Genomic DNA, 26,936 nt, shown 5'->3' with positions numbered 1-26,936 from the left:
TTGGGCATATAAAGCTCACTTAGAAACAACTCACTGGGAGAATGGAAATGAGGACTTGGTCATACCATCCACCGTTGCTTAGCTTTGAGATGCTGGGCAAGCTACTTAATCCTAAGCCTCAGTTTCCTCATTTGTACAGTGATAATAAAAATACTGCAGTTTCCCTGGCTTCCTCATAGGGTGGCTTTGAGGAGGAAATGAGCTCTGTAGGTGTTTCATAAACTGCAAGGCACTCAGCAACATGCAAACTCGATTGTGTGACCAGTTAGCCACCTCCATGCCCCAGCCAGTAACTTCTCCCTGAGTTTATTCCATCACCCCAGATATCCTTCCTGCAGGTCATAAGAAGTAATGATATGAAGGTGGACAAGTGAAGCAGTGAAAGTCTCTCATCCTTACTTAAAAAGAGAGACAAAACCATAAAGCAACTCAAGCCCAAATTCTGCAGCTAGTCAGTACCATCCTCCCCATTCACAGGAGAGCACCTTTCTCCCTACAGCTCCAAGGGTGTTATGTTTTCCACACTGTAGATGTTGTGGATTTATTTTTGGAGACAGGGTCTTGCTGTGTTGCCTAGGCTGCCTTAAACTCCTGGGCTCAAGCAGTCCTCCCACGTCAGCCTACCAAGTGTCTGGAGCTACAGCTGTGTGCCACTGTGCCCAGCTGACATTATGGATTTTGAGAAAGTAAATCTAATGTTGAGAAGCAGCAACGTTGTTCCTAAGACTCGAAGAATTTCAGTGTGTCCAGCTGAAGTATAGGGAAGGGCTCTATGACCTCAGCAAGACAATTTTGTGGGCTGCCTGGTGGCAAGTCACTAAGCCCTACAGCAGTGTCACTGAAAGGTGTCTGGGGCTTACACACTTGGAGTATGTGCAATGTCACCATATAGCAAAACTGCATTTCTGGCATCAACCAAAGTAGAGGATTAATTATGCAAGGGGAAAATAAGATGTTCCAAGCACCAGTTAATGGAAGTGTTGTGAGCACAGGAGCAATAATCACAGTTAACTGTACTGCGCACTTGCTTTATGCCAGCCTGTGCAAGGTGTGCCGTGTGTGATCCCATTTAATCCTCACTGTTTCCATTTCCATTTTGCAGTTAAAGAAACTGAAGGTGAGAGAGGTTAAGTAGCTTGCTCACAGTCATGGTGGAGCCACAATTCAAATTCAGATTGCTCTGTCTCCAAAACCTATACCTGAAACCACCCTACTCTTCCACCTATCAAATGAGTTCTATATTTTCATCTTTGTTAGTGATTCCTCTCTCTGATATCCGTATAATCAATCTTCTGTGCCATTCAACAGGACAAAACTGTAAGGAGACTAGTGATCTCCTTTGCTAGCCACTCTCCTGAGGTTAGAAACCCAGACTCACTGCACAGGATCTTAAAGCAGCAGCAGCAGGTGTGTGTTAGTCAGCTTTTTTGCATGACTATAAAGGAATAACTGAGACTTGATAATTTATAAAAACAGAGGTTTCAGCCAGGCGCGGTGGCTCACGCCTGTAATCGCAGCTCTTTGGGAGGCTGAGGCAGGTGGATCACCTGAGGTTGGGAGTTCAAGACCAGCCTGACCAACATGGATAAACCCCATCTCTACTAAAAATACAAAATTAGCCGGGCGTAGTGGCACATGCCTGTAATCCCAGCTACTCAGGCGGCTGAGGCAGGAGAATCACTTGAACCCGGGAGGCAGAGGTCGCATTGAGCAGAGATCATGCCATCGCACTCCAGCCTGGGCAACAAGAGCAAAACTCCGTCTCAAAAAACAACAGCAACAAAAAAAAAACAGAGGTTTCATTGGCTCACAGTTCTGCAGGCTGTACAGGAAGCATGGCACCAACACCTGCTCAGCATCTGGTGAAAGCCTCAAGAAGCTTACAATCATGGCTGAAGCCAAAGCAGGAACAGGCATGTCACATGGTGAGCGTGGGAGCAAGGGGGTGGAGGGTAGGTCCCAGACTTTTAAACAACCAGATTTCACATGAACTGAGTGATAACTCACTTATCACCAAGGGGATGGTGCTAAACCATTCACGAGGGATCCACCCCCATGATCTCATCATCTCTTAATAGGGCCCACCTTCAACATTGGGAATCACATTTCAACATGAGATTTGGAGGGGACACACATCCAAACCATATCAAGGTGATATGTTGGTTTATTATAACTGAGTCTTCTAAGGACATGGAGGAAAATTTGCAATTTAAAAAAACCCAACTCTGCCCTTTTACTGGAAACTAGAGCGCAAGTAAGAAAGCATTACCCCGCAGAAGGCAGCTACATGCCGAGCTTTGTTGTGCTGAGAACCACAACTCTCTGTCCAGCCAAGCTGCAGCCTCATCAAGGGGCTGGTTAGCCTTGGAGGTCCTACTCCAACTTTAATACTTTCCCCCACTACCCAGCATGTTCCTCACCTCATACCCATCCCACAGTGCTCACTCTTCACTCCTTCCAAAAAGCCTTGCGCTCTAGAAAGACACTAAGCTATCAGTCATCTATACCCCAATATGAATATTAAGCCAATATATGACTTCCTGGTGATAGGTACACTTTGATGATTTTCTTGAATATTAGTTTGAAAGGCTTTGCTTCTGTTGCTGTGACCTACAGGCATCAGGATCTGATGGGGTGGAGGACATCTGAATGAGGCACACACTTTTTTTTTTTTTTTTTTGAAGAATAAACAGTCTTTACTGGGCTCAGACCAGGAGTCCATGGGTCTTGAGAGCTTCTGTATATATGTCAGTTTTCTTCTCCACTTTCTTTTCAACCGGTTTCCATAGCCTCATGAGCTGTTTCTTCTTCCGATAGTGGATCTTGGCTTTCTCCTTCCTCTTCTCCTTCAGGGTGGCTGCCACTGCCAGGTGCTTACAGCCAACCTCGTGAGCCAGGCGCCCCACGTAGGCAAACTTTCTTGTAGGCTTCAGATGCATGACCTTGAGGGCAGCAGGAACCACCATCCGCTTTTTCCTGTCATAGGGCGGTGGGATGCCGTCAAACACCTTGAGGCACTCCAGGGCGGCCCAGCCTCGCTTCGTCTTGTGGGGCAGCATGCCTCGAAGTCCGCCGGAAGGTGCGGCTAGAGGCCTGGAAGTGGTAGGGGCCTCGGGAAGGGTAGGGGCTTTGGAAAGGGTTGGTGTTCATCCGCTTGCGGAGGAAGGCCAGGTACTTCAACTTGTTTCTATAGAAATGGCCAGAGATGGGCCGGGCGCGGTGGCTCACGCTTGTAATCCCAGCACTTTGGGAGGCCGAGGCGGGCGGATCACGAGGTCAGGAGATCGAGACCATGGTGAAACCCCGTCTCTACTAAAAATACAAAAAAATTAGCCGGGCGTGGTGGCGGGCGCCTGTAGTCCCAGCTACTCGGAGAGGCTGAGGCAGGAGAATGGCGTGAACCCGGGAGGCGGAGCTTGCAGTGAGCCGAGATTGCGCCACTGCACTCGGGCCTGGGCAACAGAGTGAGACTCCGTCTCAAAAAAAAAAAAAAAAAAAAAAAAGAAATGGCCAGAGATGATGATGCCCTCACAGCGTACGACCTCCACCTTCCGGCCCAGCAGTACCTACTTAGCCACGATGGCTGCCAGGCAGCCCAGGAGATGGCCTCGACCATCAAGCACCAGGACCTGCCCCTCTGCCATCTTCAGCAGCCCCCTGGGAAAGGACATTCTTTTTTTTTTTTAATCCCAAACACAAGTTAATGCATTTCGCTTTGCTCCAATTTTAATTTTTTTATTGTTAAATATCCAGCATATACAGATTTTTTTTAAATAGCCAACCCAGATACAGAAAGCTTCATAAAACAAATGTACAAACTCGTATGAGGCCATCACCCTTTGCAGGGTCACCAAGATGCCATTTGTGAACCCCTCCCAATGACTTATCCCCTCCCTGCAAGAGTAACTTTGATCCTGAAATTTAAAAACCAAATTTAAATCCAGTGGGTAGGAAACCTTCATTCTCAGCCAACTATCACAAGGACAGAAAACCAAACACCGCGTGTTCTCACTCATAGTTGGGAATTGAACAATGAGATCACTTGGACACAGGGTGGGGAGGGATAGCATTAGGAGAAATACCTAATGTAAATGATGAGTTGACGGGTGCATTCAAACCAACATGGCACATGTATACCTATGTATCAAACCTGTACATTGTGCACATGTACCCTAGAACTTAAAAAAAGATGCAATGGGTAGATTAGCTGTCCCCATGTGTTTAACAACAAGGGATAGAGTCATAATCTTTTCCAGCTGCAGTGTTTTGGGATCCTGAGGGTTCTAGTACCCCAGTTTTTAGGTAAAACATTTCCCCTGGGTACATTATGCATTTTTATGCAGCTTTATCCTAATACATGCCAGCTTCAATGTGTTCTGCATCTTTGGAGGCTGCAGACTTACCCAGTAGTGCCCAAACTTTTGGGGACTTCCTTTTCTGAACTATCTTAAGTTGGTAAGACAGATAGATGGTTCCTTTCTTTTAAACCAAAGCTGTATTAAGGCAGCTGATCATTCAGTCTTGAATTTGGGCCATTACAGAGTTAAACCCTGAAAGAGTCGTTTTCTTTCACTTTGAACATTCTAAGCCTGTTTTACTGGTTCTAAATCTATTCAAAAGACAAGGAGCTGGGCATGGGGGCTCACATGCTGTAATCCCAGCACTTTGGGAGGCCGAGGCGGGAGGATCCCATGAGGATCCCTGGCCAGCATGGCAAAACCCCATCCCTACAAAAAATACAAAAATTAGCTGGGGCGTGGTGGCACGTGCCTGTAGCCCCAGCCACTCAGGAGGCTGAGGCAGGAGGATTGCTTAAGCCTGGGGGGCAGAGGTTGTAGTGATCTGAGATCTCTCCACTGCACTCCAGCCTGGGCAACAGAATGAGTCCCCCCATCTCAAAAAAAATTTTTTTTAATTTAAAAAGACAAGGATTTTAGCCAGGCAGCATTGAGAGTGTGGTATCCAGCACTCACCAGAATGCTTTTGGAATGCTTGTGAAACCTCAGTGATTTTCTTACAGCTTCATTTGATTTTATATTATTTTTAACTCCTTATTTGGAAATAATTTCTAATTTCCAGAAACATCAAAAATAAGGATAGCACAAAGAACATTCTATAGCCTTTACCCAAATTCAACATTTATTTATTGAAACAGGGTCTTGCTCTGTTGCCCAGGCTAGAATGTAGGGGTGCAGTGATAACTCACTGTAACCTGGAACTCCTGGCTCAAGCAGTTCTTCCACCTCAGCCTCCAGAGTATCTGAGACTGCAAGTGTGTACCACTGCATCGCTAATTTTTTATTTTATTTTTATTTTTTATAGATAGAGGTCTCGCTGTGTTGCCCAGGCTGATCTCGAATTCCCAGCCTCGAATGTTGCTCCAGCCTCAACCTCCCAAAGTGCTGGGATTATAGGTGTGAGCCATTGCCCCTGGCCCAACTGTTGTTAACATTTTGCTCCATTTGCTTTGTCCTTCTGTTTCTTGGGGGTAGGGAATGGGAGAGAGAGAGACCGATCCAGCTATATTTTTAATAGTCACACATAATATTTTTCTGAACCATTTGAGGGCAAGTTACATTCTTCGTGGTATTTTACCAATTACTTCAGTGTATGTGTCCTAAGAATAGGAATATTCTCTTACATAACCTCAGTACAGTTTTCAACTTCAGTAAATATAACATGCAAGCATTTACTTTAATATAATCAAAAGAAAAAACCACCAACAGACAGTGGTTTATTTTTTTCTACACACTGAGCAGTAGGCTTCCATTTTCATGTGGTTTGCATACAGCAATCTTCAAGTCTAATTGTTTCAATCTTACTGAAATTGCTTTCTCCTGTATCAACAGCAGGTAGAGGGTGCATATTGACATCTCTGTTTTCAATCAAATGTTTGTTTACTTTCTGCCCTCATTAGGGTCTCTAAACACATGAGAGATAATAAAAATAAATATCCCATCCCGCTCCCAGGCCTTGGAAATGAGAGAGTAAACACCAGTATAATTTAACACTTTCCTAGTCCAATGGGAAAATGTTGCCTTTTTATGTCTACGGCCCTTGAGAGGAGGAGAAGCTCTCCATTAAATAAAATATCCTTTGTATCCTCTTTGCTGAGCTTCCCATCCTTGACTGACTTTCACCATGAACCCCGCCTGCTAGGGTAAATTACTGATAAGTGACCCATGCCTGTTCCCCCGTTTTCTAAATTCAGTGGTCAGTGTTTGTGACAGCTGTCATCAGCTGCATCTCACCGTTCTCCCCGCACTCTGCAGGGTTCTTGGCTTAGAGAACTTAGCTTAGAACTCCTTAGAGTTCTTGGCTTGTCCCGCATAGGAACGAACCTTCCAGAGCATTCCAGCTCCCAGCTGGAGGTGAGACAGCACACACATTTCCCACTGGGGCCTTCGCTTGAGCCAGGAACAGGTATGGTGAAGGTGGCAGCGATGTTGGGAAACTTCTTGGCTGCTGGGCCCCTTCCCTGAGGGCTGCGGGGAAGGGAGCATTGCAGGAGTGCTGTGCTTGGAATTTTTCAGCAACAGGAAAATCACATTTATAGGTTCTGAATCTGAACCATTTCACACTGAGAATTTTGTAATACTTCCTCTTTCTCCTCCTCCACCCTAACCTCTCATTTTAAGTTGCTTTGTCACCCCCATTTCACCTATTAAAAGCTAGTGTCTGTAAAAATTTCAAGGCAGTGCATTCCTCCTTAAATTGTTTTCTCTCAGAGTTTCTAAAACCAGTTTAAAATTCAGCCAGGGCCCTTCTCAGACTCTCCTCGGCCCCCAGACCCTCTCCCCAGAACAACCCCTTTAAAATCTTTTTGTTATTTTTTCTGGTATTGACCCCTCTAAATTAGATGCTTAGACTGCATTCCTGATTTATTGGTTTTAAACACTGCCTACTGACTTCCTGTTAGAAGAATTTGGCCCTCTTGTACCACCCACCCTTACTTCTCCTCCCCATCCTCCCAGTAAAGCTATACAGGTAGGCAGAATTCATGGTCAGTGTTTACAGTATGATGGTGATTTAAATATTATTCACTAGGGAGCCAACTACTGTACTGGGATTAGGTTTCCTTTCTTATATAACTTTTTGTTTTTCTTTTAATAATTGCCTTTAAAAGACCACTTTGTCTATGAGATGCCCATTGCACATTCTCCCAAATGCCTACCAGTGGCATCTGCCAAACACTCACAAGCATCCTGTGAACTCTCAGTCCCCAGCTCCCGAATCCTCCACCTCCTGCTCCAGCCTAGACTTGTCATTCCCTAGGCAAGCTGCCGAGCACCATGCAGGGATTTCCTTTCGCTGTGCCTCTGAGGCTTAGATCCCTGTTTTTCTTGGACCTATTTCTTCCTACTTTTTAGTTTGTCCATTTTAGGGGAGAGGACATCCTCTGACAGCTTCCTGAGAAAGAGTGCCTGGGAGGCAAAGTTTTTGATGCCATGTGGGTCTGAAAGTGCCTTTGTCCTTCCCTCAGTCTGAATAATGGTTAGTTGGCTATAGGGTTTTCAGCTGAAAATAATTTCCCCTCCACCTTTTGAAGCTAACACTTCACTGCCTTCCAGCTTCCGGTGTTACTAATGAAAATCCCAGTGCCATTCTGAGTCCTTGATGCAACCTGTTTTTCTCTCTGAAAGTTTATGAGATATCCTCTTTATCATTTTTTTAAAAAGCTAAGTGATCTCAATGTAGAACATTTAGGGGTTTCAAAATCACACAACTCTTAATAATAAGGTAGAAAGTCAGCCTGCAGTGTACATACCTTTTCCTAGAGCCAAGCACAAAATGCAAATGTGAGATTTCAATGATTTCTGACTCTCAGATGGTCTTGCACCTGGTACTTCTCCCCCTCTTCACTCTGTAATACTTGGTTCTTCAGGCACAAGTAAGCAGTTTTCAGAATGTCTGAGAGAGAGGAAATGAACACCTTTATATACGTGTAAGAGTGATTTCACATCTTGTCCCTGAAGAGGCAAAACTGACGTGGGGATAGAGGAATAGGAGAGCATTGTGGACCCCCTCCCCAGAAAGGACCAGTCCCATCCACTGCCCCCCACCCTGTCTTAGCAGCAGTTCCATTTCTTATATGTTTCCAGTAAATGATCTTTTGTAACAGTCCTATGAACTGATTGTTCTAGACTGGCAATTTCTGTGAAACCAAGTAATAAATACAAAGCCTCGAGAGGAAGCCATTCAGATAATTCTCTTCTTATTTAAAGAATTTATTTGTACATGAGATTTTCTGTATCTTTTCTGAATGTTTAGCCATGAGGAGTGAGAGACAACTTAAAATGTTATCTTTTAAATTCTGCAAGTATTTTGCAACTCTGTCAGTCCCCTTTCTGGCTCTTCTTCCTTCCTTTCTCATACATGATTCTTCCTCACATGTATTTTAAAGGATTTCTAAGCATCAGAGTCAACAAGCTCATGTAATGAGGAAGGAATTAAGAAGTAGAAGAAAAAAACTAAAAACAAGAAGCAACTGCCTGAAAGTGAAGTAATCATAAAGTACCTATTAATAACCTAAAATATGTAAATATAATCCAATAGTTATGCTAATGTATATGGGCATCCTAGCTTTCATATTCCTTCAGACATAGACCCTGGGGAAAAAAAAAAACCCTGCTGGAAAACACTGAATTGATAGTTTCTCTCACTTCTCCCCATCCCCTTCTTCAACATCTTCATCATCATCATCACCATCATCATTGCCACCAAAGCTTCAAGTGGCAGGAGGCAGGGCAAAGATAAAGTTTATTGAGTTTTTAAAAGCTCACTGGGGTGAGGATAGTGAATTGTCAAGTCAGTTTCAGGGGGGCCATCAGCACACCTGCTGGCATTGTGATCACAGTTGGAGGCCGAGTGAGAGAAAACACTGGATGGTCCCCAGGTAGAGAGGATACATCCTGAAGGGCAGGGTCTGAACACCTGATGGATGTGGGACCCTACAGAGAATGGGGACTGCTGCGAAGCTGGTTTTATTAGACTGATTTCCTGAGGACGACGTCTCCTCTGGAAGGACAGATTTTGTGTAAGGTGAAATGGAGGAAGAGAGGAAGAAAGGATTGAGGCTAGAGGGGACTTAAAAAGAAAGATTTGAGACTCGGAAGGGTGGGACTCATACTGGTGGGAGGAAACTGGAGTCCAGGATAGATGGAGAAATTATCAGAAAACACCCAGCTATCTCAAGTTCAGAATTCAGGTTTGGATAATGACATTCTAGGATACTGGGGGGAAAAAAAGAGAGAGAGATAGAATTGCTTCTGGTAAGCTTAGCAGAGTCAGAGAGAAAAGGAGAGTTCTCAAAAAACAGAAAGTGGCCAAATGATTTTCTGGTTTCCAGAAAAGGAAAAAAAAAAAAAAAACTTAATTTCAGAATTTACAGATAAAGGAATAGTCTACTGTGCATTATTAAAATTATAGATTGTGGGCCGAACACAGTGGCTCACGCCTGTAATCCCAGCACTTTGGGAGGCCAAGGCGGGTGGATCACCTGAGGTCAGGAGTTCGAGACTAGCCTGACCAACATGGAGAAACCCTGTCTCTACTAAAAATACAAAATTAGCTGGGCATGGTGACACATGCCTATAATCCCAGCTACCAGAGAGGCTGAGGCAGGAGACTCGCTTGAACCTGGGAGGCAGAGGTTGCATTGAGCCGAGATCATGCCATTGCACTCTAGCCTGGGCAACAAAAGCAAAACTCCATCTCAAAAAAAAGAAAAAAAAAATTGTAGATTGTGAATACTAGAAAAGAAGGTAGTGAACACCAGGAGCCAACCTGGGTTTACTAAGAACTGTGTACACCAGAGAAATCCCATCTCTTTTTCTCCTGGGCTGGGAGGCCAGAGAATATTACAGATACAGTGTCTCTGGTTTTAACAAAGCATTTGGCAAAAGTCTGTCATGAAATGTATGTGGAAAAGATGGAATCCACATGAAGTCATACAAGTAGGTAAATTCATAACAGGTTGAAAAGCAGTATCTGTGGAGAAGTCAGTGAGAGCAAGGATCTTTGCTTTGGTGGTGGAGTTGTTTGGTTTGGTTTTGTCTTGTTTTTGAGACAGGGTCTCACTCTGCCACCCAGGCTGGAGTACAGGGGCGCAATCACAGCTCACTGCAGCATTGACCTCCCAGGCTTACATGATCCTCCCACCTCAGCCTCCCAAGTAGCTAGGACCACAGGTGTGGCCACCATGCCCAGATAAATTTTTGTGTTGTTTCTAGAGACAGGGTTTCATCATGTTGTCCAGGCTGGTCTTGAACTTCTGGGCTCGAGTGACCTGCCCACCTCAGCCTCGCAGAGTACTGGGATTACAGGCGTGAGCCACCATGCCCAGCTAGATCTTTGTTTATCACTGATGAATTCCTGACACCTAGAACAATGCCACAGTGGGTGCTTAGTAAATATCTGTACAGTGAGTGGGCCGTAACTGAACCAGAGGGACAACTGTAGGGAAATGTTACAGGCTTCTTTCCTGCCCCTGTCCTGCTTTGTTTCATATTAAGGACTCAAGTAAAGACATTGATGATGTGCTCAGTAAAGTTTGTGGAGAACAGAAAGCTAAGCCTGAAAACTAGTTTAGAAACTGATAGAATCAAGACCCGAATATCTTGCTAGTCTGAGTTAGATCTCTCAAGATCTAAAAGTTTAACAGGAATATATGTAAACTACTATTCTTGAGACTTGGAAATCAACTGAACAGGTAGGAGAGATACAACTTAAGAAACCTTACTTTTAAAGTTCGTATGTTTTCATTCACTCCAAGCTTTGTGTTAATATGGTGGCTGCCAGAAGAGGCCCATTTCAGCCATCCATGTTTGGATTCATCAGTTTCAGCAAATGCTTATTGCAGGCCTGCTCTGTGCCAGGGAGCTGGTTGTGTACAGAGACAGACATCCCCATCAACCCCAGGATAGGAGATGAGCACTAAGGTTGACGCAAGGGTAGCATCCGGGGGGGCTTGAGAAGGGAGCAGGGTGCCTCCCTGTGCCTGGGGTGGTCCAAAGCATTCACAGGACAGGGGAGCTCTTAGGCTGAGACCCAGAAAACAGGAGGGAAAGGGGCAGCTGATAGAGGAGACAGTTTGTCTGAAGACAAGGTATGGGGGCAGTTGAGAGTGGTCTGTTCAATAGGCTGTCTGGGACTTAGCCTGTGAGGGGAAGAGTAGAGGTGGCTGCAGGTAGGTCAGCAGGGAAGCCTTGGCCCACCAGGACTCAGCACTCTTGGTTTTTCTCCTACCTCCTGGGCTGCTCCAACTCAGAGTCCTTTGCTAGTTTCTGCTTCTCCCAGTCTCAGCTTTGGAGTGCCCCAGGCTCAGTCCTTGGCCCTCTTCCCTTCCCATATATACTTTTATTCCTTGCTGCCCTCATCCAGCCCCATGGCTATAAATGCATTCTGTTTGCAGACATGTCCCAGGCTCCTGTCAGCAGCCTGGGCTTTTCTCCTGAACTTGGGACTCAGACGTCCCACCACCAGCATTTAACGTGTGGAAAACTGAATTGTTAGCTTACCCCCTGTAATAGTTTGCTAGGGCTGCCACAACAAAGTACCACAAACTAGATGGCTTAAAATAACGGAAATTCATTCTCTCTCAGTTCTGGAGACCAAAAGTCCAAAGTCGAGGTGTTGGCAGGGCTGCACTCTCTCTGAAGCTTCCAAGGCAGAATCTGTTGCATGCTTCCAGTGTGGCAGGCCATCCTTGGCTTGCCGTGTCTTATAGCTGCGTCACTCCCGGCTCTGCCTCCTTTATCGCGTGGTGTTCTCCCTGTCCACCTTCACATCATCTCCAGGCCTGTCTGTGTCTCTTCTCCTCATCGTATAAGGACGCCAGTCATATTGGATTAAGGCTCACCCTAATGACCTCATCTTAACTTGATCATTTCTGCAGAGACCCTGTTTCCAAATAAGACCACATTCACAAGTACTGGGGATAGGACTTCACCATGTCTTTTCAGGGACCCCATAACTTTCTTCATCTGCAGCCTTTCTAGGTTAGCTGGTAGCCACTTCATTCTTCCAGTTGCTTTGGACAGAATTCTTGGCATCATCCGTGACTCCCATCTTTTTCTCCTACATCTAGTCCACCAGGAAACAGGTTAGCTTCAAAACCAACTGCTTCTCCCACCTCCACTTCTGCTGCCCTGATCTGAGCCACCATCACCTAAATTACTATAAAAGCCAAGTATCAGTTCATGCCACTCCTCTGTTCAAAAGCCTGCACAGCTTCCCATGCCACTCAGAGTCACTGGCACAGCCTTTCTACCACCCCCATGCCATCCCTGGCTTCAGTGCCCTCTACGCTGGCTTGCGTTGGCTCCTGCACACAGGCTGGCTTCTTTGCTCTCCCTCATATATCCTAGGCTCTCCCCTTCTCTGGACTTTTGCACTAGCTCTTCCCTCTGTGCAGAACGCCATCCCCTAGATGTGCTCCAGCCTCACAATCTACCTTCTCACCTTCTTCTAGTCTGCTCAGATATCACCTTCTCAGTGGCACCCTTTTTACAATTCCAGCCAGCCTTCCCACCCAGCCTTCCCAGCTCCAGTGTTGTTTTTTTTTTTTTATGACACTTTTCCCTTTCTATAGCAGACATTATTGGGAATATTTATGGTTTGTTGTGTGTCTCACCTGCTAGCATGTGATGTCTACAAGGCAAGGGTCTTGTCAGTTTTGGTGACTGGTGTTTCCCAAGTGCCTAGAGCAAGGGAGAGCCAGGACTGGGCCCGGGTCTCCCTGGCTCCAAGGCCATCCTCTTCCTGCTGTGAAAGACCACTCTGAACTATGCAAGGGTAGATCTCTCCAACACCACATCTCGTTTATCCTCCCTGCCCCATCTTTTGCCATCTTCCTCAGTGACTTCAGTATCTCTGTGAGCCTACTTGCTAAAATAGAAATTTTAAACTGTACAGAAAGAACATGGTGTTATGTTCAAGAGAATGGAGTCTGGGCTGGGTGTGGTGGCTCACACCTGTAATCCCAACAATTTGGGAGGCCAAGGCTGGAGGATCGTTTGAGTCCAGGAATTCGAGGCCAGCCTGGGCAACATAGTGAGACCTCGTCTCTACAAAAAATTTTAAAAATTAGGTGGATGTGGTGGCATGTGCCTTTCGTCCCAGCTACTTGGGAGGCTGAGTTGGGAGGATCACTTGAGCCCAGGAGGTCAAAGCTACAGTGAGCTATGATAGCATAACTATGCTCTAGCCTGGGCAACAGAGTGAGACCCTGTCTTGGGGGAAAAAAAAAAAAGGAGTCTGGAGCCACTTACACAGCAGGTAAGCCTAGGCACCTTACTTCACCTCCCTGTGCCTCAGTTTCCTCATCTATCAAAAGGAGATAATCATGCTGCCTTACCTCGAAGGGTTTCTGTGAGGGCTAAATACATTAATATATGTAAACACTTACCATGGAAACAGTGAGTACCATGTCAGTATCATTGTAAGGATATATATTTGAACCTTGAGGACACTGTGCTAAATGAAATAAGCCAGTCATAAAGGGCCAATACTGCCTGATTCCACTGATATGAGGTATCTAAGGTAGTTGACTCATAGAAGCAGAACATAGAATGGTTGAGTGCCAGGGGCCGGAGGAAGGAGGAAGTAGGGTTGCTGCTCAGTGGGTGTGGAGTTTCAGTAGTGCAAGCTGAGTCAGTTCTAGAGATCTGCTTTACAGCAGTGTGCTTATGGTTAACAATACTGTACTATACACTCACAGATGTGTTAAGAGGATAGATCTCATGTTATATGGGGCTTTTTAAACCACAACTTGTTTTTTAAAAAGGATGTAATGTATTAGTCACTAACCCTTTGTTTTATTGAATTTTCTCAAGGTCAAGGGACTTACCCAAGTGCTCACAGCTTATAAAGGAAAGAGGGTGACAAGAATGAAGCCTCTGACTTCCAGGGCTCTTTGTCCTGCTCCAAGTCAGGCATTAGTTCTGTCTGTCAAAATCCAGATTATCGAAGGACCATAGTATAAAAGGGCTCTGCAATATGGGGAGGTGCATCCACTCTTCTTTGGGAGAAACGCCTCACATATTGGCTTCATAAAACTCTTCTATGCCTCATAGGTTGGGCAATGAGAAATAAATAATCCAGACATTGGTGTTTTTTTTTTTTTTGAGCGGATTTTGCTCTGTCCCCAGGCTGGATCATGCCCCGGCTCACTGCAACTCCGGTTCACTCTCCGAGTAGCTGGGACTACAGGCGCCCGCCACTACGCCCGGCTAATTTTTTTGTATTTTTAGTAGAGACGGGGTTTCACCGTGGTCTCGATCTCCTGACCTCGTGATCCGCCCGCCTCGGCCTCCCAAAGTGCTGGGATTACAAGCGTGAGCCACCGCGCCCGGCCTGGTGTTTTTGATAGGTGGCTAGAGCTTCCCAAACAGGGGGAGTAAACAAAAGAACCATCTTAATTTCAAGCTTAATTAGAACTACCAAAGACTGAAAGTCATTTTTCAAAATGGTGGGTGGTGCCAGGGCTCTATCCCCACCTGGAAGGGGCACTTGATCTGTAAAAGCAGCAAAAATAATTATGTCTTTTATGTCACTTGGGTAGAAGCTCCTGTCCCAATTAATTCTTATCTCCTCCTCCCTTTATAAATATGCCTGGGCAAGGTGACATCCTAGCAGTTTTTTGTTTTGTTTTCTCTCTTCTTAACAAGGAATTCTCTCTGCTTAGGCATTTTAGGTGCTGATTTTTCTCATGTCCCAGAGATGCTTCTAATTAGTTGATGCTTCCTTCCCATAATAGTTCACCACAGAGAGTGGATTTGGACTGGAGGAGGGAGCAATTTTGTCATCTTATCAAAGTGCCGCTGATCAGGTTGGCTTTCCTGAGTGCTCATTCATTTTTCCGCCTCTCTGGAAACAGAAGCAGCAAGCTCCTTGCTGAGTGGAGCTGGAGGTTGTTGGGTTTTGCTATCTCCCCAGTGCTCCCCAGCACCCTTTGATGAAATGCTGCCTCGGAGTCTTTGCAGTAGGGCTCACTAGAGAAATTATCTTTTTCCTTTCACATCAGTGGAAAAACACTCGGCTGGGGACAATATGGCAAAAGCATGCCACTGTCACCTTGTCCCTAAGTAACCTGGCACCCACCAGGGCTGCCTGCAGGCCCTGTGTGTCCTGGGGAGAAGGTATATAAAGGCCTCTTCCTTTTCCTGCTTTCTAGGAGCACAGTGACCCTCCAGGCCAAGGACAGTGCTGTATTCTTGGGTGGTTCTGACATTGCAGAAAGAGTCTGTGGACACTAGAGATCCAAGAATTATCCTCCAGTGCTTCAGAGCTGGAAGGAGATGCCAGCTCAGGCCTTCTTTAAGGACTTGTATCAGTTAGCTAGCTTTTGCTGTGCAACAGACCACCCCAAAACTTGATGGCTTAAGACAGTAAACATTACTTACTATGATTCTATGGGTCTTCTGGGTGTTTCTTCTGGTGTGGATAGCGCAGCCCGGGCTGGATGGTCAGAGAGGCCCTCCCTCACCTGTCTGGTGGTCGGGAGGCTGCTCGGTCTGGAGAGGTCTGGGCAGGAACAGCTCCATGCCACTGCAGCCCAGCCCGGGCTTTCCACATGAGGGTCCCAAGGAGAACAAGAGAGGGCACACAAATCCAGTGCATAAGTATTTTATAAGTGTCTGTCACAGTTGCTAATGGTCTGTTGGCCAAAGTAAGTCATGTGACTGAGCCCAGAATCAATGTGAAAAGGGGGCACCCAAGGGTGTGAAGATAGGAAGGTGTAAACAACTGGGGCGCCATTCCTGCAACAGTCTACCCAGGAGTGCCGCGTCAGAAGGCGTGTCCTGTTCTCGCCCTGCATGGGTTTGTGTCAGTGTGGGGCAGCTCTTTCAAGGAAGAAATGAAAGGCTCTTTTGAGGCAGGGAAGCACAGTGGAGTTTGACACACAGTGTTCAAATTCTGCACAGCGTTTATCAGCAGTATGACATCAGGCAGGTGACTTTCTAAGCCTGGGTTCTTCACCTCTAAGCTGAGTCTGGTCAAGTCTCCCTCGTGAGGTTCTTTGGGACACTAACTGATGTTTGTGGAGCAGGGTGTGTGGCATGTGGTCAGCACCCAATGTAGCTGGCATTGTGGTGGGGCAGCAGAAAGGCAGCTATGCTGGGAAGTTGGACAGTGCCAAATCCTGGGGCAACAGGTGGTCATCCATGCACAGGAAGCTTGGCTGGACACCTGGATGGCAGCGTGCCCTGGCCCAGGAGGCCAGGTGAAGATGGCAAAAGGGAAAAGAAGGCTCTACTGGCTTCTTGCAGACTAAAGCCCTGTTCACGTATTTGTTGTTTAAAATTGAAACAAGTAAGTCACCCTTTCTTGGTTGTACATCCCCCCACAGCAACTGCCAGTTGACTTCCACACCCTATTTTTTCCCCAGAGCTTTCACTCCTTGTCAGAGGTGTTGGACACTGCAGTGCTTCCCACGTGGCTTCTCTGTGCCTTTGACTCTGTTGCTGGGTCCTCCTGGGCACTTCCTCATGACTCACCTCCTCCCTCTGCGAGCGTTCCTCTCAGCTTCCTTCACTGGTCCCTTCCCTCCTCTCATCTTCTTGTTATTTATTGGTGTTCCCCAAATTCTAGCCTTAACCCTGTTGTCAGACAACACTGTTTCACAGGGAGACTGTGCACAACCCCAGCTTGGCCCCCGCCTGCTCATGATGTCCCCACTCTGTCTCTCTGGCCCCAGCTTGCCTCTTGGACTGCAGATCAGTTTCTCACACTCAGTAGGCTGCAAAACAAAGCTCTCTTCCCCATATGTCCTCAGTCTGCTCTGGCTGCTATAAGAAAGTACCACAGCCTGGGTGGCTTAAACAACCGAGGTTTATTTCTCACAGTTTTGGAGGCTGACACCCACAATCAGGGTGCCCCCATGGTGAGTGGACGGGTACTCACTGGGCAGAGAGGGCCCTGGTGTCTCTTCCTCTCCTTACAAGGGCACTAATCCCATCATGGAGCTCCACTTTTAGGTCCCCATGTAAACCTCATCATTCCCCAAAGGTCCCATCTCCTTATACCACCTCACTGGGTGCTAGGGTCTCAGTACATGAATCCAGGGGGATGCAGTTCAGTCTCTAGCATCATGTAACCTGCATTCCCATCTATCTTGCCCTCTTCCTGGTAGGCCAAGCCAGAAAGCTCTAAGTCATTTCCCACAGTGTTCAGTTCCAAATGAATGTCTCTTGGGTCCTGCGTCCTCTCTGTCCCTGTAGCCCCAGACCCTGCAGCAGCCCTCTCACCTCCAGCCTTGTTCCAGCAAGCTCAGCATTTCTTCCAAAACAAACACCCGATCACTGCTCTCTGCATTCTCTCTCTCATACTCATGAGCACATGGTAAAACCCTGCCTCGCACCTCTCTGGCCTTATCTCCTGCCCTTCCCCCCAGCATCCTCATTCCCTGCTATACTCACCCACGTGTGGCACCCTCACCAGGCCAGCACATCTCACCGCACTGCCTTTGCTCTTGCTGTTCCCACAACCTGGGCTACCCCTCCCCCTGCGACTGCCTGGAAGCTTGTGCTCATCTTTCAGGAACCGACTCTGGGGTCATCCTGGTGAAGCTCTCCCTGCGCTCTGCCGCAGCATGAGCCACGCACAAGTCCTGTTTATCACTTGCCAAGTGTACTGTGGGCTTGTGAGTCTCGCCCTGTCTCTTTTCATGATCTGTGAGCTCCTTGAGGGCATAAATCATCGCATTCATTTCTCTGTACCCCAGTGTCTGGCATATAATCAATGACAATAAATAAGTGTTGGATAAATGAGTGAGTAAATGAGGGCAGTGGGTGAGACCAACAACCTCCTGTTTCCCACACTGAGTCGCCCCAGGTTCCCCACTGGCACAAGTGCCACTAGCTGCCAGCCCCCTGAACTTCCTGCATATCCAGCTTACCAAGTCCTGAGCAGCTGGCGTTCTCCTTCCCACCCCACAGCACTAAGGCCCCTGGCAAGTTCTCGCCTGCCCCCAGGAAGGCCCCTTATGGAGAAAGCCCTTGGCACCTTAGCCGGAGCTCATGGCTCCCTCCTCTAGCACACTTTGCCCTTTCTGCCTGTTTAATCATGTCACTTTATGCCATCCCATTCTCTAACTGTCTGGCTCAGGTTAGCCCTTCATTATTACATCAGCTCACTCTACTGTCCAGCTCGTTCATTGTTTTAAGTGTGTATGTTGTCACCCTAGCTTATCCTCATTGTAGACAGGAGCTTCTGTTCTTTATTGGTTCTTGGACATTTGGTAAATGCTACGCCACGGGTGTTTATTCATAACTGACCTCAGAGTTCTTGTCACTTCCCTGCCTGCCTGTCTCCCTTTCTCCCAGCTGCCCTCCTCTTTAAAAAGGTACAATGTCCTAAGAGTTAAGATACAGCAGACTTGAGTTCAGATTTTGGCTCCAGCATTCCCAAACTGTGAGACTGGGAGCCAAATAGCTTAACCTCTTTGAGCTTCCATTTCCTTATCTATAAAATAGAGATAATGTCACCCCTGCAGGGCTGCTGTGAGGATTAAATGAAACAATCAATGAACAGCACTTAGCACAGTACCTAACATGGAGTAAATACTCAATAAATGCCAGCTGCTGTGATTGATGTTTTTTCAATAATATTGTGTTATCAATACATCTTCCCCTTAAGGATCTGTCATAGACTAGCCCCAGGCCAGCACCCAACACACAGAATAAGTGTTTGTTGAAATGTCAGGCGAGCATGCAAATTTATTTCTAGGGCTACCCTGAAATGCTTCCGCTTCCTTGTTAGTTGGAATGAGGCTAATTTTCCCTAAGATGTTTCCACTCATCTCCAACAAGAGCTTCCTTCTTGTGAACACAGCCCATGTTCTGAACCTTACCTTGGGGCAGGGTGGGTTATGTTGGCTCTTCACCCATACACGCACATGTCTGGGACAGCCAGGCTCAGGAGTCCCTTCTTAATCAGGCCTTTTTGGAAGCAAGACAGCTAGACCCTTCCCCTCTATTCATATCTGAGTTTGGGGTTTGCTTTCCTGGTTTTATTTGGTCTCAGCATGGCTGTCACCTGTCTTGAAGGGCTTTTCTGGGAAGACACCCTGAGGGACCTAACAGGGCATCCAGGAAGACTCTGCTCGAAGGCCAGAAAGGAAGCTGGGCACCCCCTTCTAGCCTCTGGAGCTTGGCCAGGTGGAGGCACCCTGACTAAGGGATGCCCATTTCTCTCCCTCTGGCCAAGGCTGGTAGAAGTCCTGCCCACTGAGAGTCAGGGAGGGGACAGGGACACAAACCCTATTGAACACAGCTCTCAGTCCCTTACCTGTGGAGGGTTCCTTCCTGGACCACTTAGCCGCCTCAGAGAGGGGACAGTATTATAGTCCCATCTCTGATCACTGGAGAGGCAAATCAAGCACATGATTCTCACCCCTGAGCCTTCCCTGTCCCAGTTCATAACTGCGTGGAAATAGATAAAATCATAGACTGTTCCTATGGGAAGGTACCCTTGGGGAAGTCTAGGCCAGTGCCGGGTTGAACAGCTACATCAAAGTTACCTGGAAAACTTTGTTCCAAAATGCAGATTCTTGCAATGGATGCATATCCAGAATTTCCAGTTCAGTCAGGCTGGCTGGAACCCAGTCATCTGTTCCCTAAGAGCTCCTGAAAGATTCCAATGCACAGTTAGGTATGGACCCATTAACCTGTCCCGCTGCCTTACCTCAGCAGTAAAGGTGGAAGGTGTTCTAGGGCCCCAGAGAGGTCTCATGCCTTGAAAAGTTAGTGATAAAGGCCCAGAGCACCGAGGATACTGCTCAAGTCCTGCCACCTTCTCACGACAGCCAGGGCTGGAGCCGTCCCTCCACCAGATAGGATCCTGGACATCAGGGTGGGGCCAGCAGGGGAGCACTGACTCATGGGGTCCCAGCAGGCCACGCTCCCAGGGGAGCTGAGAAAGAGCTAGGGCAGAGAAGAAGGGCCCTTGGCCATTTCTTTCAGAGCCCTGTGGTGTGGATGCACGGATGACCTCTGCCTCGGCCCACTGCCCTCCCTGGCCTCCCATGGCAATGTAAGGGCCACTCTACAACCCACCACTGCTGGGCCGGTGGAGAGTGAAGCCCGTGTGTTGCATTGAGTCCTGTTAAGAGTCTAGGTTGAAGTTGGCTGGCTGATGGATTTGACACAGGGGTAGAAAGTAGATGTGGGACAAAGTCTAAGTTTACCAATACAGACAACTCCAAGTCCTGAATAGATTGAAGGGGTTTTGTTTTCTCATGTGGGCATTTGACCCTTCTAGAAAGATGGGACCATCCAGAGATACCCAGCCCTGACCCCAGCAGTTTACACTATGAAGCTGCTAGAATCACAGACACAAACCCCATAGAGACAGGTCATGCCTCTGAATCAGAAACTTCATTTAAACCAGGAAAAACAAAACTGTATGAGCCCAAGCCCCACGCTAGAGCCAGGCTGCTGTGCAGGGTGCTGGAGGGAGCCTTCTGCTGCTGGGAATTAAGGGCCTGGAGCTGCAGTTCCTCTGGACTCTGTGGCTGGGCTGGTGGTGTTACAGAAAGGTGGGATCTTTGTTTTTCCTGGTAAGTGAGAGGCAGTTTGATGGCACTATGAAAAAGCTTCCTCAGGCATGCAGACCTTAAGTAAATAAAAGCACAAAAATAGATTTTTCAAACCATGTCCTTCCAGAGCATAGTAGGATTTACTGGGAAATTGGATTGAATTATCCCTGACTCACCTGACTGCTGAGTGGAGGAATTTAAAGGAAAGGTCTGTATTTCCCCAGTGGTGTCTGCTGAAACAGGGCCAACTGCAGGGCTTACGGCTCCTTATGGGTGACCTTTTAAAAGGCAGCTGGGGGTGTCTGAACAGCAGGCTGGGGAGTGGGGGCTGATGCTTAGCTAGACCACCTTACCTCTGAACCCAGAGATGGGAGATTGATTGTCGAACCTCTGCCCCATCCACATATTATAGATCGGTTTACTGAGGTATGGAGGCCACTGGGCAGCCCTCGGGAGAACAGGGTTGCTTTTCTAATGGTGATGAAGGATTGGCCCTGAAGCGTCTATGCCTTGACTCGTTCCACTTGGGTATCAAGACTGCAGTTTGCTAGATGGTTGGCCCAAGCCTGGGATTTAGAGTATGACCACAGAGCACAAGGGAAGTTTTCTCTGGAGCCAAGCTATGCAGATTAAAATGCTAGAACATCATTAGCATCTTAGGAAGGTTTTCAGACACCAGGCTTTAAGTGACCCCAAACCTTCCCCGGACCTAAATTTAATGCCGTGGGCCACATTCCATCGAGTTTGGGTTCCTGCACAGAACTTTATTATGGACGAGAACCAGTGGTGTGCCAATACACTGGCTCTCTGAAGAAATGTAAAAGCCTTGATTTGTAGTGTTTGCCAATTTTCAAGGTGTAACTACTCCCACTGTGCCAATTTCAAACTACCAATATGAAGTCTCTAAATATGAAGCTGGGAAAAGATGTGCACAATTGGCTGTCATGAGCAGCTCCTTTCGGCTCCAGCACACCACTGAGCTCATGGGCCTCCAACGCATATATCCAAAGAGCTCACAAGTAGAGGTGATTCAGAGGTGCAAACTGAACCATGTGCCAGGTGTACCCTCAGTACCCCTACATGTACAGAACACTCTTTCCCCTTAGCTAACAGAATCTTTTAACTAGCAAGAAGTTCCATATTACCACATTAATACTGGAATATATCAGTGGGTGTCCCCACTTTAGTAGTGATCATGATAGGACAATGATTGGCTAAGTTTAGGAGCTATCAGATCCCTTGAGGAGCTTGCTTAAAAAGCATTCTGCTCAACTCCATACCCCAGAGAATCTGATTTCCTAGATCTGAGATGGGGTCTAGTCATCTGTGTTTGGCAAGAAAGTTACAGGTTGTATTCACACTTTGAGAAGCCCTCATCTACTGTTTGCTCACCGTGTGGCTTAGAAGCCTGGAAGTTCAAGGACTGGTGACTTTTAACAGTGATTTTATTCTTCATACTAACTGTTTTCCTCCACTGAAACTTCATACTAACTGTTTTGCTCTGTGTTTTTTTAAATCCCACCATGCAAAATCTGATTCTAAACAGTATGTATTGACAGCATCCCAAGTATCAGACATCAGACATGTGTTATCCCATTTTATTCTGACAACTACCCTATTATTACCACCCCATTTTGCTGATGAGGAAACTGAGGCCCAGAGAAATTTCCCAAGGAGGCGGTGCTAGAATTCAAGTTCAGGTGATCTGACTCCAGAACCTGCATTCTAAGCATAACACTGGGCTGCCTCTGTAAAATAGTGTTCCTTTGAGGGTCTTTGGCTTTTTACTTAGCTAATTCAGGCTAAAATTCAGCTAAATTTCTTGAGCATTTAATTGAGTACCTATAAGATGCTATCACTGGCATAAGTTATCTCATTTAATCCTAGAAGCAACCTTACAGGGGAGGTAAGACACTGTTTTCTGGAAGAGGAAAGGGAGATTCAGAGATGTTCTGTGGCTTACCCTGTGTTGCACAGCCAGCTGGAGGCAGAGCAGGAATTTGTTGCTCATTCCACTACCCCACAGCTGCCCAGCTAAGTTTCCTGTGTGGTTCTTTAGTCTAAGGCAGCTTTGAATCATTGGTGCTTTTTTAAGCATTTGAGCACGTTTCTGGCAGTCTTCACTTTTGACTGATAAATGTCTGAGTCTGTATATAAAACAGTGTACAAATGGGAAAGACAGCCATATCCACCACTGTCTTTAAACACCAGAGTGGGCTAAGTGCAGCACTAAGATGCAGAGGAGCGTGCAAATACAGAGAAAGTGTTTGTTGTTTCTGCGGGAATTGAAGAAGGCTCCCTGAAGGAGTTTACACCAAGCTGGACCTTGAAGGATACGTAGGATTTTGGCAAGTATGGAGGGAAGAGTCGGGGATGGGCAGCGGTGAAAGAGGATTTGATGGAAACTGAAGCTGGGAACCCAGGGATTGGGGCCCGATCACAGGGCTTCATGAATCTTGCCAACAGTGTCCCTTTTTTCTTTGGCCCATAACTAGTTTCATGCTTGACTTGTGATTAAGGACATTGTGATTTTTCTCCTCTAGCTGATCGATCTTATTTTCCATTACCTTAAAAAAACTTTTTGTAGCTCTTCTGTGGGGGAGTTTTAACTCCTGGGCCCTTATGCTTTAAGCCCCAGCACCTTCAAAGTGGTCTTCCAGGAACATACGACTGGCTTGAGGGGCCTGGATGTGCTGAGATGCCCCAGTGCTTCTTTCTGTTCCCTTAGAGCAAAAGTGTATTTCTGTCCCTCGGCAGCATTGGTGCAGTCGGTAGCCAGTCCAGCTGGGGTGGTTCTGGCTCCCTTTATAAGCCCCCATTCCTGGAAGAATGCCTTGGGGTATCTGTCAGCAGCTTCTGTAGTCGGGTTGTCCCGGTGGCTGGAGTGCTTTGAACACCGATTCCCAGGGACATTACACAGTTCCTTTCTACTGTTTTCTGGCTCTCCCAAGTGGACACTGACCTCGAAGGAGCCAAATGGCCCATTTACCTCTGAGCTCTGGCAGCATCGTTTGGGCGATTATTGTAATCTTGAGGGGCTTGTGGGGCTCCAATAGCCTTAACTAAAGGCGTTCCATAGGGAGAAAAAAAAAGTCGCAATCGCTTTGCCAGTTAGAGATCCGTCACAGCCAGAACCAACTTCTGCTTTCCTCTTGGAGACACTAACAAGTGCCACAGGATCAGAGGTCTCTTGCCTGAGACCCTCTGAATAGGAGTCCACCATGGCCAGTAGGACCCATTAAGACCATCAGTGATGGGATCGCCTGTCATTCCTGGACTCTAGTCTCAGGGATTCCGAGCAGTGTGTCTCTTCTTCATCCCTGAATCTTCAAGCAGAACACTGATATAACCCTCCACCACTGAGCGGGGGTTGGTGTGTGCAACACGATGGGGAATTTTCTGGAGTGGGCATTTTCATGTGGTCTCCATCACATGTTCTGGATGACATTTGTAGTAACAGCTTGATAGCTGAGGCCTGCTGTGATGCAGTCCCACTGGCAAAGGCCTCTCCTTGTGCCTTTACAAATGTCACATTCCCGCACTTGCAAGGCACCGCAGGAGGGCTTCTTTATGGACTATCTTCTGGTGTAGTCCTGCAACGTGTTATCCAAGAAATCTCAGAATACTGTGTTGGGACAGGTGGTGCATCTCTGTCTGTGGTAGATGGATGCTGCTGCCTGGCCCCTCCTGAGGCTATTTGGTACATTTCTAAATTAAAATCTCTAAACAGTAACAGAAGACCTAGTGAGAACTGCATTTCTCATCATTGTTCTAGCCTTAGCGGAGCTATGAGAGCCCTTAATACAGAGTTTTAGCTCCCACAGACAACTGATCATCCACCCCATTTCTTCGCCTGAGATTCCTATCTTTTTTCATCCAAATAGAAGAAAAGCCTCTCAGCATGTGAATCTCAAGAAGCAATATGGCGGACATCAAGTTCTTCAGTATACTTCAGGGTAGCTATTTTTTTATTCCAAAGTCTACTTAAGTGTCAGAGAGAAGGCTGAATTCAGTTGCCTACAAGGAGATCTTCAAGTAAGACTTCTGCTTAGCTCCTACTGTGAATGGAACTATGATAGGGTGGGGAAGATGAAGATATGCATGAGCCTAAGGCAGGCATAGGCCAAGGGGTGCCCTTTGCACAGTTATTCTCTTGGCTACCAAGGTCATCACTGTCTAGCCAATCAGATCTCTGCCAGGTTGGGCTCAGATTGCCAACGTGTGCCCTCAGTTAGCCCCCTGCATGCTGGCCCAGTGTCAGACAGTGCAGAGCTGGAACAGGAAGGGGAGAGAGAAGTCTAGATCTTCCGGGCCCAGGATCACACACAGTCTAGATGTCAATGGCAGCCCAAAGTCAGGAAGTAGAAAATGGGACCAGAGAGAGCGTCCAAAAAACACCCAAGCCCATCCCAAACACTGGCTCTGAAGGGGGCCTTGTTGAGTGCAGAGTAGCTGTGTTTGCCATGGGGTCGGGGGAAGGAGCAGCTTTTATGCACTTGGCATGGTGGGCACAGAAATAGACCACTTCTCCACTGACGGCTCACCTGGATCATGCCTTAGATTCCCTTAGTACTTATCTTCCAAGGAGCTCAAAGAGTGAATAAATAGAGACAATTATCGACCTCATAATCTTAGATAGCAGCATGGATATTAGGGCAATTTATTATCATTTACTACTTTCCTTTTCGAAAGAAGAGAAAATGAATGAGTATGGAAAATAAATCAACTTCTTGGGAACCTCAGCCTAGTTAACATATTACCATTGATTAAGCAGCTACCACGTGCCAGACTGTTTGGCTATGGAGATAGCAAGGGCGATAAGTCACAATTCCTGTCTTCCAGAAGATTCCCGTCTGGTGAGAGTCAGAGACATAAACCAGCCACTCCACAACAGCCTTAGGAAAGCTGCCGGGCTTTGCCGAGTGAGGGTGCACCGGGAGGGGAGAGGGAGGCTTCCGTGAGGAGGGGCCAGGTGAGTGGGAGAGATGAGAAGAAGGCCACGGATAACAACATGTTCTATTTTTTATATCCCTTCTGTGTGCCAGGCCCTTCACAAATAAGTCATCTAATTCCAAGTGTGGAAACACAAGCTTAGAGAGGATTATAAGCCAAATGCCAAATTTGAACTTGGGCTTCCAAACTCCAGGGCCCAGCAAGCAGGCACTGCATTTTTAAGGCCCATCCTTCATAGTTTTTGTTCTCAACCCTGGGCAAGACCTGAGGCCTAAGGAAGCATCCTGGGGACCCAGTGCAGCCCCTTCGCCTCCATACACCTTGAATGCTGGTCTTTAAAGGTCCTTCTCCTGAGGAAGTGGGGCTGAGACTGTCTCGTGTGGTCGTGTTTTGTTGGGTGGTTGGGGTTGGGGTCCGGGGGGGGACAACCTGTTCACGCAGCCTAATGAGGAGCTTCCACCTGCCCCTTGTGTTTCTCAGCACCGACCTGCTACCAGGCCCGGCTCTGGGCTGTAGCCAGGGAGGGGATGCCTTCCAGCCTAGCCTTGGCAGGAAGAGGCCAGGAGTCATTTTAGCCATTGGTCTGCAAAAGAAGAAAAGCTTTGCTGCTGCCGCCTGCACACACCCGCGCACTCACTCCCCTTGATGCTGGAGAGCTCACGGCTGCTGCTTGCTTTTCTAGTTCTCTTCCTTCATTTTCCCTTTGCAGATTTCACTGATTTTGAATCTCTCACAGTGGAGTCCTTGGTTTCCAGAGATCTGAGAAACAGAAACTGATCACATTTTCCTAGAGGAGAGCTCAACATTCTGCTGGGGAAGTAGGAGATGTTGAGTCTGAGGTCATTTTCAGACCCCAGCTTGTTTTGTTGTATGAATTTAAGGAGATTTTAGAGTTGGGGAACAAATAAAATTCTGTCAGAGCAAAGGAGAAACATCTTTGTATATTATTGCCTTAAGCTTTCCATGCACCGTGAAGTGATTAAAATGCAACTGAAAACTCTGATAGCAAAAAGAAAAATTAATAAATACAGTATAATAAGTACATCAAGATTATTAGGGGAAAGGAAGACTCTTAGGACCAGCCATTCTGTGTCCAGATTTGAATCTGCTTGGAGTGAATCACATATCCTTGAACTACAGTTGCTGTTCTTCTCAGAAATTTGGCCTGTCTGAGTTCATGTAAGCAGAAGCCCACAGATCAAAACCACTGTCAGCCACCAGCACAGTTTTTTGATAGTTTTCCAAGGAAGTTCAATAGCACCTGGTCCTCTGGCCATTGTCACAGAGTTGTCACATCCGTAGGTCCTACCGAGATCTATGGGTCCAGTTAACTCCCAGTGAGCGGAGACTTTATTTATTTATTTATTTATTTATTTATTTATTTATTTGAGACGAAGTCTTGCCGTGTTGCCAGGCTGGATTGCAGTGGCGTGATCTCTGTTCA

At 46.8% G+C, this 26,936-nt stretch overlaps 1 protein-coding gene and 1 pseudogene across 14 annotated transcripts in view; one reads left to right on the top strand and one right to left on the bottom strand.

Annotated features, from left to right (window-relative positions):
- Positions 1 to 26,936, top strand: part of ATXN7L1 (ataxin 7 like 1) — a 277,135-nt gene that overhangs the window by 60,632 nt on the left and 189,567 nt on the right. The gene's annotated exons all lie outside the window — the stretch shown is intronic.
- LOC116814216 (large ribosomal subunit protein uL13-like) lies at positions 2,706 to 3,644 on the bottom strand (annotated as a pseudogene).

The sequence above is a fragment of the Hylobates moloch genome, unplaced genomic scaffold (assembly GCF_009828535.3).
Source record: "Hylobates moloch isolate HMO894 unplaced genomic scaffold, HMol_V3 SCAFFOLD_1, whole genome shotgun sequence".
NCBI classification, from domain to species: Eukaryota; Metazoa; Chordata; class Mammalia; order Primates; family Hylobatidae; genus Hylobates; species Hylobates moloch.
The sequence above is the reverse complement of the archived record's forward strand: the minus strand, read 5'-3'. Positions and strand labels throughout refer to the sequence as shown.